The following is a 13,184-nucleotide window of genomic DNA, read 5'->3' as shown; positions in this document are numbered from 1 at the left end:
AACTTATAAGTGAGATTAAAATGTCTTCCTATATACATTCTTCAGTCTGGATAGATATCAAAAACAAAATTGAATGGAAAAGTCAAGATGCACAATGAAACATATAATTATGGAAGATATTTTCTATGGATAAAGCATGTATGTAAAAACATGATTCATTTTTACCTGCTAGGGAAGAAGGGAAGCATGGGATAATGGGGAAGTGCAAAGGAGACTGCAATATTTTTAAAATAAAGATATGAAGTATATTTGGCAAAGTGTTAACTTTTGCTAAATCTGGGAGTTTGGTATATTACTTGTTTAAAATATTTCATAAAAATGGCAGTATGAAATCTTTCTTACACAAGAATCCCAAATACTATATGTAGATACTCTTCCTTCCAGGAGCTAGAAGGTAATTTCTGCCCCTCTTCCCCACAGAGTGGGCTAGACTTAGGGACTCGTTTCCAAAGACTAGATTATGGAAAGGGGAAAATAGTAATTTTAAGTGGAGAAACCTGGTTCTGCTGGCAATGATCAAGTGATGAATGTTACACACAAGTGGTGTCCTGTGGATATCATGTACCCCCTGATATGAGGTGACAGGAAGGGCACTTAACCACTGTGCTAGCTTTCCAAAACCTCATAACCCCAGTTAACCAAGTGAAAAGCATCAGACGAACCCAGATTGTGGACATTCAACAGGAAACCTGGTCAGTACTCCTGCAGACTGTTAGAGTCACGAAAAAAACAAGGGAAAACCATGAAACCATCACAATCAGAGGAGACTTGGAAGACATGATAATTAAAATGTAGTGTTCTGGAGTGGAACCCGGAACAGAGAGGACATTCATGGAACCCAAGTAAGTCTGGAATTTAAGTTAATAGTAATGTAGCAAAGTTGGTTTCTTAGTTGTGAAAATTTACAATGTTAACAATAGGTGAAACCGGGTGGGGGGTATATGAGAACTCTGTGTACTAATTTCACAATTTTTACGTAAATTTAAAATGATTTGAAAATAAAATTTTATCTTAAAAAAATATAACTATATCCTCAAGAGCCTCCCAGCTTAAAATGGAATGAAAAAAATAATCTGTGCATATGCAAACTGCAAAATATTGTGAAATTACAGTGGCATCCTTTTTTCAGCTTGATGGGAAAGGAAGTATACCATGGAAGTAAATTTTTCAGAAAATTGGAGCTAACCTTTTGATCACAAAAACACGGTTATTTTTAACTATTTTCTGATGGCAAGCTTTCAGAAATGGATGATGAAATTTCCTGCCTTCTAAGCAGAGGGCATTAACTGTAACTGAATTCTTCTTACTGGGTAAATCAGGGTCACAGGTGTGAACATCTGTTATTATACTACATCATTCAAAGCCTGGCTTTGCCATTATTTCTTTACTGTGACATGGAATTGTAAACACAGGAACCATTTCCTCATAACTAAGAAATGGCTAAGGGAAAACCAAAAAAGATTTACATGGGTTAAGAATAAGACAGGTAAATCTAATGTGTAGAGGATGCTTTCAACTTTCTTAGGCCATTTAGCTGAGAAGAGCACTGGCAGCTGATTTATCCATTCTACTGGGTCATTTCATGGTTAATAATGCAACCTCTGTAGTTTGCTGAATGCAATGTGTATTCTCTGGACAATAAATGAAGACAGCAGTGACTCCTGCTTATTTCACTCCAGGCATGGGAGGCAGGTGGAAGTAAGGGTTAACTCATCAATATTTTCATGAGGGATGCTAAATTGTGGCCTTTTTCAGGTCTACTTTGAGAATAATTTTGTCTGTGATGTCTGTCACAAAGGAAATTATTTTGTCCCTATTGTATAAAAGAGTGTCTGATGAAGTCACAGAAAGCAGTATGATGTGAACCTTTGCAGCAGGGAGACAGAGAAGCAAAGGAGTCGAGAAGGGAGAGGGATTTAAATTCACCCCCATCAGGGGTGCTTCCCACCATGTGGCTTCCACAGTCTTATTTCCAGGTGACGTACGTGCTGAGGCTCCCTCTTCGGACACAGCAGATTTCCCAGAGCTCAACAATCACCTACTTTCACAACCCAGTCAAGAGATGGCTCCCTCCTCTGGAAAGATGGACTTCACTCTGCTCTTTACCTCATTCTGTAACTTAGTTAACCTCCGAACTTTTATTTAATATTACGTGGAATAGGATTATTATCAATGCAACTAAAATGTAAACCCCTTTAATACTGCAGGCTCTATTTTATGTCTCTTTTTATTGTGCAGTTCGCCTTGTTCATCGCCAGTCTTCGTAAATATTTCTCGGTTTGCTGATTGTGTACACAATAAATCTCTCTAAGCAACCAGACTATGAAGAAGGTGGTAAGGGCCAAATCATTGGTATAGCCAAGGAGACATTTAAAGAGCAATGAGTTGCTTTCAAGAAACCTTCTAAAGAACGTTCATGTTGTCTCTAGTTTCCATCAGCATCACAGTATATGGGCCTGAAATTAATCACCAGCTATCTGATGGTCATAAAAATCTGACCCAAGGGAAGATATTTTAACATCCCTGCTATCTCTCCATTTCTCTAGGAAAGTTGGCTAGCGCTATCCTTCATTCCATGCAGGGTTTCTCAACCTCAGCACTACTGACACTATTCTTTGCTATGAGGGTTACTCTGTGCACTGTAGGAAGTTTAACAGCAAGGGTTGCTGGAGTTAGCAAATTAAAATACAGGTTTCCAGTTAAATTTCAGATAAACAAGAAATAAATTTTTAGTATAGATATGTACCATGCAATATGAGCATCTTTCCCCACTTCTACCCACTGGATGCTAGTAGGACCTCCCCCAGTTATGACAAAAAAAAAAAAATGTTACCAGGCAATGCCAGATATCCCTATGGGGGCAAAATCATTCCTGCTTTAGAACCACTAATTCAGAGCAACACATGAGAAAGCTACAAATCTGAACCTCTTTATCTTAGCTTCCAAAAGAAGTAGTTTTATCCATTGATACATCAGTGAAAGAACCAGCCAGATGAGGAAATCTACATTTTCTGTTTAAACCATTTTGAAAATCTTACTTGTTCTGCTTTTCAACAACCTCCAGGATCAATTCCAAAGCTTTTGTGCTAGGTAAATTCTTAGCTCTATTTAAGGCTTATTTTAATTAGATAAAATAAATTATGGAAGTGGCCATATATTCCTTTTTTTTCCTTACCTACTAGAAAGCTTAGAAATAAATTCAATGTTTAGTTGTCAAAACCATGGATGATAGGTTGAACTGCATACATCTAAAACACATTATAAATGGGATCTCTTGTAGACATTATTTTGACTGAGGTGTTGCCCAACTGAATGATGTTGGGTCTTAATCTGGATTATTGGAGGTCTTTATAAACAGAATGAAATTCAGATATTGAGATAGAAAGTCACAGGGAGGAGAAGCCAGAAGCCAGAAGCCAATAGAACAGGGAAGAACAAAGAGGGGATATCACCATGTGACGGGAAAGTCAAGAACCCAAGGATTGTCGACCAACCAGGACTACCCACTGCAGGAAAAGAGCCTTCTAGCTTCTGAAAGTGGGAGCCAATAAATTCCCATCATTCAAGCCAAAATATTATGCAGTATTTGCCATGGCAGCCAGGAAACTAAGACACCATGTGTAATTTTCTAGCTGCTGGAATATACCAGAAAGGCTTTTAAAAAGGGAATTTACGAAGTTGCAAGCTTACACTTCTAAGGCCATGAAAACATCCAAATGGCCATCAAGGGAAAGATACCTTAACTCCAAAGAAAGGGCCAATATAGTTCAGGGTTTCTCTCTCAGCTGGGAGGGCACATGGTGATATCTGCTAGCTTTCTCTCCTCATTTCGTAAGTCTTCCATGGGCCATTTGCCTTCTCCATCTCCAATGGTCTCCGGCTGTGTGGGCTCTGTTGGTTCTTTCCAAAATGGTTCCCCTTAAAGGGCTCCAGTAAGGAACCCCACCTTGAATGAGTGGAGGCATATCTCCATGGAAACAATAAAAAAGATTCTTCCCAGCAACATTAAATGAGGATTAAAGGACATGGCTTTTCTGGGGTACCCGACACATTCAACGTGGCAACCATGTAAGATTAAGTGGCTAGTTTTTTTTTTAAGCAAACATTTATATAGTGATATTTATATGCCACTTATATATTTGAAATGTTTCTCAAATATTAACATTTCTTTCTTTCATTCCAATACAGTTATTTTCCTCCCTCTTAAGGATGAAGAAACTGAGGTACATTTTCCTCCTAATTCTGAGGATAATTTCTTCTTTCATCGTTATTTGACATGTAAATCCCCTCAGATTCTCTTTGGAAGTAGCTTGGGCATAAGTGATTTCATCACACACCTGCATTTACTTCAGACTCTCTCGGCCTCATCTGTGTCTTGTTCCAACTGCCTCTGTGCTGAGATGCTCTAAATACCTGTTCCAGATGCAACCCCACAGAGCCCAGCCTCATGCCCTGCCACATGCCTTCCACCTCCCACTGACACCAACCTGTGAGGTGCAAGGGACCTAGCCTCCGAGTCTGAAATCAACGGCATGACCCATAAGTGCAGGGGAGCTAACACAATGGGAGATGGAAACTGGTAGACTCAATTTTTCTTCTTTTTTTTTTTCACCCCAGATGGACTGTCCTGGGATGCGGCATCTCAGAAAAGGGTCCTGGTAAGACAGAACAATCATACGCACTTGGTGGCAGGCAGCTCAGTTATTCTTGCTCTTTCTTTCCCTCCTTCGCTGCGTAACTCCCTATGTCCCTTACTACTGTTCCTTGGGATTGCAGTCCCTAGTGAAGTAGAAGCACATAGCATTGGGATGTTCTGCTTTCTGAAGAATCCGGACTAAGAAAATTATAAATAATTATAAATAAAATAACACTGAAGGGAGTTTCACTATTTGCATTAACATCACCATCAGTATTGCTTACTATGATCTAATCAGAATCCGGCTCCAGAACGGTATCCCTAGAAGGACCCTAAGGTTATGGAGTTCGACCCCATCAACTTTCAGCTGAGGACGTTAAGACCCAGAGAGGGTAGGGCATTGCTCAAGATCACACAGCCTGTTCATGGGCCACGAATACGGTACAAACATTTATTCTGTGCTCACAATGTCAGATTTCCATAGAAACTATTTCATTTTGCACTTGCAAAGTTTTACCCCCATCACATACCTAAAAAACAAGAGGCTCAGAAAATGTAAAGTGAAATTTTCAAAGTCCTGCCGTTAGCAAAGGGAAGAGCCCAGTGTACCGCAGATCTTCAGATTCCATGTGCAGAGCTCTTTCCCCAGCTGCCTGCCAGTGGCTGGTGGTCTGGAAGTGGGTGCTGGCTGCTTGGGGAGCACAGTGGAAAAATAACATGGGTTTTGGAGTAAGATAGGTTTGAATTCAAGTCCTAGCTCTACTACTTATTGGCTCCATGACCTTAGGAGAGTTATTTAATTTCTCTGAGCCCTCGATTTTTTTTTAATTCCTTGAATAGGGATAATAACATCTACTCATAGTGTGGCTGTGAGGATGAAATGATAGCATATATATAAATTAACCACCACAGTGTCTGTAACATTTATGTAAGGGCTTCATAAATGTTAGCCAGTATCATAGCCTGGAATCAAAGATAACTTCCAAAAAGAATATTTGCCTCAATTTTGTAGGTGCTTTTTAAGTGCCAGGCATGAAGCTAAGCCTTTTCTATTGAAGAAGGAATTTCTTCTAACTATCCTAACTTCACTGATAGAGGGAAGAGAAGGGGAACTATCTACTACCGTCTTCTCAATATCTCATTGCCCTTGACAATAGCTCATAAGCTTTCGTCATTTGTGTGCTCTTTTCTTGAACTTTGCCATATCTGTGTAGCAACTCTAAAACTTTAAATATTAGGTTAGTTTTATCCTGGACAATAATACTGTGAAATTACAGGGTTTGAACTGTGAGTTATATTTTTTCTTACGCACAACATAATACATACATTAACCATTAAAATTAAAGAGTGTTATTATTTTAAACACTCCAGGCAAAAAATAGGCTATATATTTTCCATAATTAAACAAGTTAGGAAAATAAAACACCAAGGGTGGGGGTGGGGAATATCCTTTCACAGAGACCTAAATCATCTCAAATTCTCCAGAGAAGCAGTTATCACACTTGGGTCAACACTGGCTCATACTACATACTAAAGTCACCTTCATAAGGACGGGTACTCAGGCTTCTTTCTTCCTCATGGACTGTGTCCCCACTGCTTAGGACAGCAGGTCACACAAACAAATACCCAACTAAAGTTTGCTGAATACATGAATGATTATCAATCCTTTTATCCTTCCTGCGGCTTTTAGTTCTGCCTTCTTGGATACCCTAAACTCTCCCTTAGGGGTGGGCAATAAATTAACTTGGAAATTTTCACTTCAAAATTATTAGTGCCACAGATATAGGCCTAATCTGAGGAGCTTCTGCTGTTTCTCTTTTAACCGTTATGCTACTTGGCTTCTATTACTGTGAAGAAACACCTAGAACATTTCAATAAACTTCTGCAATCACATATGAGTGGCACTGGAAGTTTTTGCTAAATGAGGTCAAATATATTAGATGATATGACTTGGTTACTGGTTTCTATGTATTTTGCCAAAGAATCTCTTACCAGATGCCATTAAAACAAACTTTAGAACCATTTGTCTCCAATGGCTTATGTGACATTGGTTTGGAAAAGGAGAAAAGGGCAAGGTGGCCTCAGGAGCCAGAAATGACTCATGATGCTTCAAGAGTCTGGCATGTACCAGCAGGCCAACATTGACTGTGCCTGCTCAAAGCTGCTCAGAAGAGCAATCTCCCTGCCACACCTGCAGCCAAGCAAATACTATACCCACTCTTCACAGATCCTTTATTGGGGATATTCTGGGATCAGAGTCTGGCACCAAATTAGATATCTCAATTAAAGGGTGAATGTACTAGAAGTCTAAAACATTCCAGGAGGATGGAAAGGGCTTGGCGGGATCACTCTCTGTGTATATAATTAGTTATGCTCAAAGACAGTAATAGTGTGCTGCTCTATTATGCAAGGCAATTAGCACTATGCAAGATACTGTTTCAAATTATAACATCATCTTTTCTTTTGCTGGAAGATATGGGCCAAATTTCTATTAAATATCCATATAAATTTGCATTTTCTCCTTGTGTCTGATGCTCCTTTTATCTACCTTGTCAATCGACGAGTAGAACATATGGAATAAAAATAAATAATAGGGGGAACAAATGTTAAAATAAATTTAGTTTGAAATGCTAGTGATCAATGAAAGCGAGGGATAAGGAGTATGGTATGTATAATCTTTTTTCTTCTGTTTTCATTTTATTTCTTCTTCTATTGTCTTTTTATTTCTTTTTCTGAATATATGCAAATGTTCTAAGAAATGATGAATATGCAACTATGTGATGATATTGTGAACTACTGATTATATATGTAGAATGGAATGATCATATGTTAATGTTTTGTTTGTTGCTAAATTTTTTAAATTAATAAATAATAAATTTTTAAAATTTGCATTTTCTTATGTATTCCTTATAACTCTTCTGGATACAACAACAATAATAGAGGTATATGACTAAATTAAAAGACAGAAAACAGCAGAAACAATTTTTAAAAACCTGAGATATAAGAAGGGTTGTACTCTGCCCCCACAAAATACAAATATAGAAATTAGGTTTCTATTCTGAAAGTAGAATTATTCTGGAAATAGCTTCCTCTGTTGCTTATAGAATGAGAGCAGCATTGCATTATTTTTATGGACTTTTTTCAGAAACAAAGTGGCTGGATAATGGAGAGATGGTGAAGTAGATGCACCATTGATGGTTCAGCAGCCCCAGCTACCATCAGTTTCGTATGATGCATGGTCTTATGCTGTGTTAAGCCTGTGTAATTGGAGCACCCAAGGAAAACCCGAGGATCTGTTTTGTGGCTAAATAATGCATTTTTCCAGGGTATGAAAGTGACTAGCAGAAAATTGTCAGCTTAAAAATTCTGCATAATAATAAAATAGAAATGACCCATAGACAAATAAAAAGATGCTCAATCTCACTCATAATAGAAGAAATTTAAATTAAATAATATTTCTTTCCCCTCTGTCTCTTGGTCTTTTGAAATAGCCTTCTAACTGGCCCGTGCTTCCTTCATTCTTGCAAACAGAGCAATATTAAACAAAACTCAGATTATGTCTTTCCACTGCTCAAAACTTTTCACTGGTTTCCCAGTTCACTCTCTATACATATGTACATACGTGTGTATACACACACACGTATATATTTATATATATATGTATATGTATAAATTATATCATACTGTATATGCTGCAACTTTTTGTACTTATAGCGCCTTATAATTTTTTTCATGTCAGTACATATAGATCTGCCTCAGGCTCTTTAGCTGTGACATAACATTCCATAATATGGCTAAAATTCATTTAATTATATCCCTATTTGCATTTATATTGTTATAACTTGTCGCCGTTATAAATAGGATTGCAGAGGATAGCCTTGTACGTGCCTGCTTGTGCCCATCTGAAAGTGTTTGTTTAAGAAAGACACTGAGAAGTAACTTTAAAAAATTTATAGCTACAGCCAAATTGCCTTCCAAACTAGCTGTACCTGTTACATCCCACCACTCGAGTGTGAGAATACCTATTTACTTACACCTTAATCAATACTTGTTTCTAGATGCTCTGTACCATTCCGCTGATGTATTTCTCTATTACTGCAGCCTCCTACCGTTCTTCAATTCTGAAGAAATTCTTTAAATATAGTGTTGGGTGGGCCTTGGTGGCTCAGCAGGCAGAGTTCTCGCCTGCCATGCCAGAGACCCAGTGCCTGCCCACGCAAAAAAAAAAAAAAAGAGAGAGAGAGAGAAAAGAAAATATATATAGTATTCCTCCATTCTCTCCATTTCTTCTTGTAAATGGTGGAACTTGTGATCTACATTTTATGTCTTTGAATTTTTCTTTCACGCTTCCCATCCCTTCAGCACTTTGCACTGCACTGTGGCAAAATTCCTTGGTTCAACCCTTCAAATCACGATTTTGCTCCTGATTTGAAGTGTTCATTTCCAGGAATGAGGGTGGGCAGCGCTTGGGCTGGGGAGTGGGGCTTCTCCTGCAGAGCCCAGGCTCAGGCGAGTGCGCTGGTCGTCGGCCTCAACACACATTTCGAGGTGAAGCATCTCTCCAGTCGGGACCTGCTCCAAGACAGTGTCTTGAGGGATACAAAACGTGATGTGTTGGCCAGGACTTTCATCCACGGAACACTCATCCCAGACGACGTCATGACTGAGCTGGTCCTACATGAGTTGGAAAATCTCACCCCGTACAGTTGGTTTTCCATGCAAGAGGGTCGCTGAAGCCCTGGTATGGAGTTTATCAGACCGACCTGGTGATGCGTCGGAACCTGCCTTTTGAGGTCACTGAGTAACCTCCAGCTGCTGGAGGGTGGAGACTTCAACGCTGCGGCGGTGTCAGTCTACATTATGGAATTCAACTCTCCCCACACTGTTGGCTTTGATGATTTGACTAGAGAGCCTCTTACTCAGGGGAGGTTGATAGATCAGAAATGGTTATCAAGGGTCTGAAGGTTTACAAAGCCCAAAGGGAACTGGTCCTGGAATATGTATGGCCAGGAAAAAAAGGAGTGTTGGGAATATTCTCTGGAGCAGAAAACAACAAGGTATATACTTTCCTGCAAACCAGAGTTCCACCATGAGGAGAAGTACCTGAAATTAGTGAGATGGGCAGAACCTCCTGGTCCTTTCATGTAAAAACTCTTTGTCTTAAGACTCCAGCATATATGAACTCTCTAAAATTTATATTAGTTTCATTTCTGCTGATTTTACGCTGGATATTAAGGATGTGCCAAATGAGTCACATACTAAGATTCATCTTTTGAAATTGTTACATTAGCATGTTTCATCCAGTGATCTCCTGTGGGTGTGCCATTCAAAAACATCAAAGATGTCTACGCTTCAAAAAAACTTTAGAACAAAATTAAGAGTAATCGGTAGTAATTTTGGTACAATAAGGCTAAGTGGTTGATAAAGTTTCCATATTTTTCTGAAAAAGTAAAGAAAAAAATTGCATTATACTAATTTGGGGAAAGTATCTCATCAGAAGCTTTGGTATAGATTGGTGCCCAAAAAAGAAAAAAGCATTTTGAGAACTTGGGACATGGTTTTGTGAGACACTGTATCTATAAAATTCCAGAGAAAAACAATTGGGCTTACAGATCATTTGTAGAATACAGACTGACTGATGCCTTTAAACTAAAAAATGTATAAGCTGGCCATGAATGCTGTATCTATTTTTGTTAAACATAATCTCAGTGTACTCAGAATTTTCAATTTGCTATAAAAATGTTTCAAATAGCATTAGGAGAGACTATTACTTTAATATGATTTGTTTTCTTTTGAAAATACATGTGTGCTGAGGAATATGATTTATGCTAGAAATTGACATTTTGATATAGGTTCTTGGATAAGCACTAAAGTTGAAGGAATTTTCTTCAGTGGAAATGTAATTAAAGTCTTATGTTTTCAGATGTTACTCAGGTTAAGAAATGTGTGCTTTAGTATCTACTTGCCAGTTTCTCTTTTTGATCCAAATGTAGAACATGTCTTGATGAGTAATAACAAGTTAAATACCAACAAGAGCAATAAAAGAGAACCTATAGCACTTCATAAAATAAGCATAGGAAATAGAAACAGATCAGGCATGCCTCGAGAAAATCCCCCTGACATAAATAGCAATCATAATTAATATACAGATGTAGCAATAATAAGGTTTTACATGGCAGGTTAAAAAGGGCCAGGAAAGTAATTTAATTTGCTGAAGGAGGAGTTTTTATTCCTGATCAAAAAAGTTGATTCTGCTGCTGTTCACTGCCATCCTATACTAGGGGTAAAGAACTCTTCCAGTGAGTGTAAACTGGGCAACTATTTTTAAATCATCATTTTAGGTTCCTTAGCAGAGAAATGAGGATGCATGCTTGTATGATATGGCTTGGAAGGAATAGTGGGGCCATACCAGAAATGGAGGAAAAACCCAACTATATCTTAAATGCCATGTTTACTCTTACATATTTGTTCCTAAATCAGATGGGACAAGTCCTTGTACAAGCTGTCATCAACTGCCTTTGAAACAATGGCCCATTCTACTATAGACACTTAAATACAAATGGTTCTTAGGGATTTTGAGGGAAAAAACTTACTTTGTTTTCTTCTGATTTTTTTTCATTAATGGTTGATCTTTCAAATGGACCAAGGCTTTTTAAAAGAATTGCAGTAAACTCTTCATTCTTTAAAATTCTTTCTATAATTCCTTATTTGAATATTAATATCATGAGTTTTCAAAAAATCTTATGAGCTACAAAACTATCACTAGGTGATAAGGCATTCATTAGTCTTTATTATAATAAACTTAGACTTCAGAAAAAAATGTCTCATCTACCTCTTCAGTTTTTTATTATAAGGATCAAATTGTATTTCCATGACCTCGAGTTGATTTCTTTCTGACTGCTATATCCTCCCATATCTATCAGGAAAATTTATTTATGTTTGCTCTTAATTCTTGCTTTGTTTGCTCTACTATTTCTCTTCCTCATGTGTTAGTTCTTCCATTTTTCAGGGTGACAACATATTTCATAGTGTTGATCTTCCTTGAATGTGTGGTAACCCTTGACTCTGTCCTCCTTGTTAGACGGCCGTCTCTGTGAATGAGTGCCACCTGCTTGGGGAGTTTGCTGCTCTGGAGTGATCTCTAGCTTATTTGCAGGGAGAGTGAAAGAAGGAAAAGCCACTGGATGAGAGTTCTGTGGGGTTTTCACATCTCATACCCCATTTCTTTTGGCAATCACCAGAGTCATGGCACGTGGCCATACCTGTCTGACTTGGGCTCCCTGGCCACTTCTGGCTGACTCTTTTTCATTGTCATTTGGCTTAATGGCAGATGGAAGAGCGTCAGTGGGGGACAGACTGCCTGGCCTCCCACCAGTAGTGTACTGAGGAACTACAGTTAATTGCCCTTGACACTCTCCTGCTTCTCTTTCTGCTACATTTGGGGATGGAGCAGGCTTAGTAGTCCATTCACCTTTTGAGCAATACTCCTCTATGCAATCCAGTTCTGACTTTGGTTCAATCCAGTTCATATCCCATATTTTATGATTTATCCTGGTTTTCTGGTTCACTGAAGTTTCACTTCTTATTTAGGGCCATCACTTAAGTCAGGAGTGAAGAAGTTCTGGAAAATGTTCAGTCCACTACCTAAAATGGAAGCAGCTTTCCTTGTCTACTCTCAAAATACAAAGTCAACATGCCACCTAGAGCAGCGGTTCTCAACTGTGGCTTCACAGTAAAAGCATCTTTTTTAAAAAACATTTTTTATTGTGAAAAATAACATATATACACAAAAGCAATAAATTTCCAAGTACATTTTAACAAGTAGTTATACAATGGATTTTAAAGTTTGGTATGGGTTACTATTACACAGTTTTTTCATTTTTTCTTTTAACTGCTCCAAGACACTGGAGACCAAAAGAAATACCAATATATCGATTCAGCAGTCATATTCATTTGTTAAATCCTATCTTCTCTATTATACTCTTACTTCCCTTTTTTCCTTCTTTTTTTGTGAAAAATAACATATACACAAAAAAGCAATAAATTTCGAGGTACATTACAACAATTAGTTGTAGAACAGATTTTAGAGTTTGGTATGGGTTACAATTCCACAATTTCAGGTTTTTATTTCTAGCTGCTCTAAGGTACTGGAGACTAAAAGAAATGTCAATATACTGATTCAGTACTCATACTCATTTGTTAGACCTGACCTTCTCTGTATAACTTCACCATCACTTTTGATCTTTCTCCCACCCTTTAGTGGTATTTGGGTCTATGGCCATTCTAACTTTTTCATGTTGAAAGGGGCTGTCAATAATATGGGACAGGGAGATGGAACTAGTTGATATTCTGGAGAGACTGTCCCCTCTGCATTTCAGAACTTATCTGGAGTTTGTAGGTTTTTGGAAAGTTACCCTAGTGCATGGAACCTTTGTAGAATCTTATATAATACCTAGGTGTTCCTTAGATTGGCGGGAATGGTTTTGGTTGGGGGTTGGCAAGTTAGGTAGCAATGTCTAACTGAAGCTTGCATAAGAGTGGCCTCCAG

General features: G+C 38.2%; 1 pseudogene; it reads left to right on the top strand.

Moving 5' to 3' along the window:
* The first annotated feature begins 9,085 nt into the window (after positions 1 to 9,085).
* LOC143665156 (GTP:AMP phosphotransferase AK3, mitochondrial pseudogene) lies at positions 9,086 to 11,774 on the top strand (annotated as a pseudogene).
* Positions 11,775 to 13,184: the final 1,410 nt, after the last annotated feature.

Source organism: Tamandua tetradactyla, chromosome 21, assembly GCF_023851605.1.
Source record: "Tamandua tetradactyla isolate mTamTet1 chromosome 21, mTamTet1.pri, whole genome shotgun sequence".
In the NCBI taxonomy this organism is placed as follows: domain Eukaryota; kingdom Metazoa; phylum Chordata; class Mammalia; order Pilosa; family Myrmecophagidae; genus Tamandua; species Tamandua tetradactyla.
This window is presented reverse-complemented; position numbering and strand designations above follow the sequence as displayed.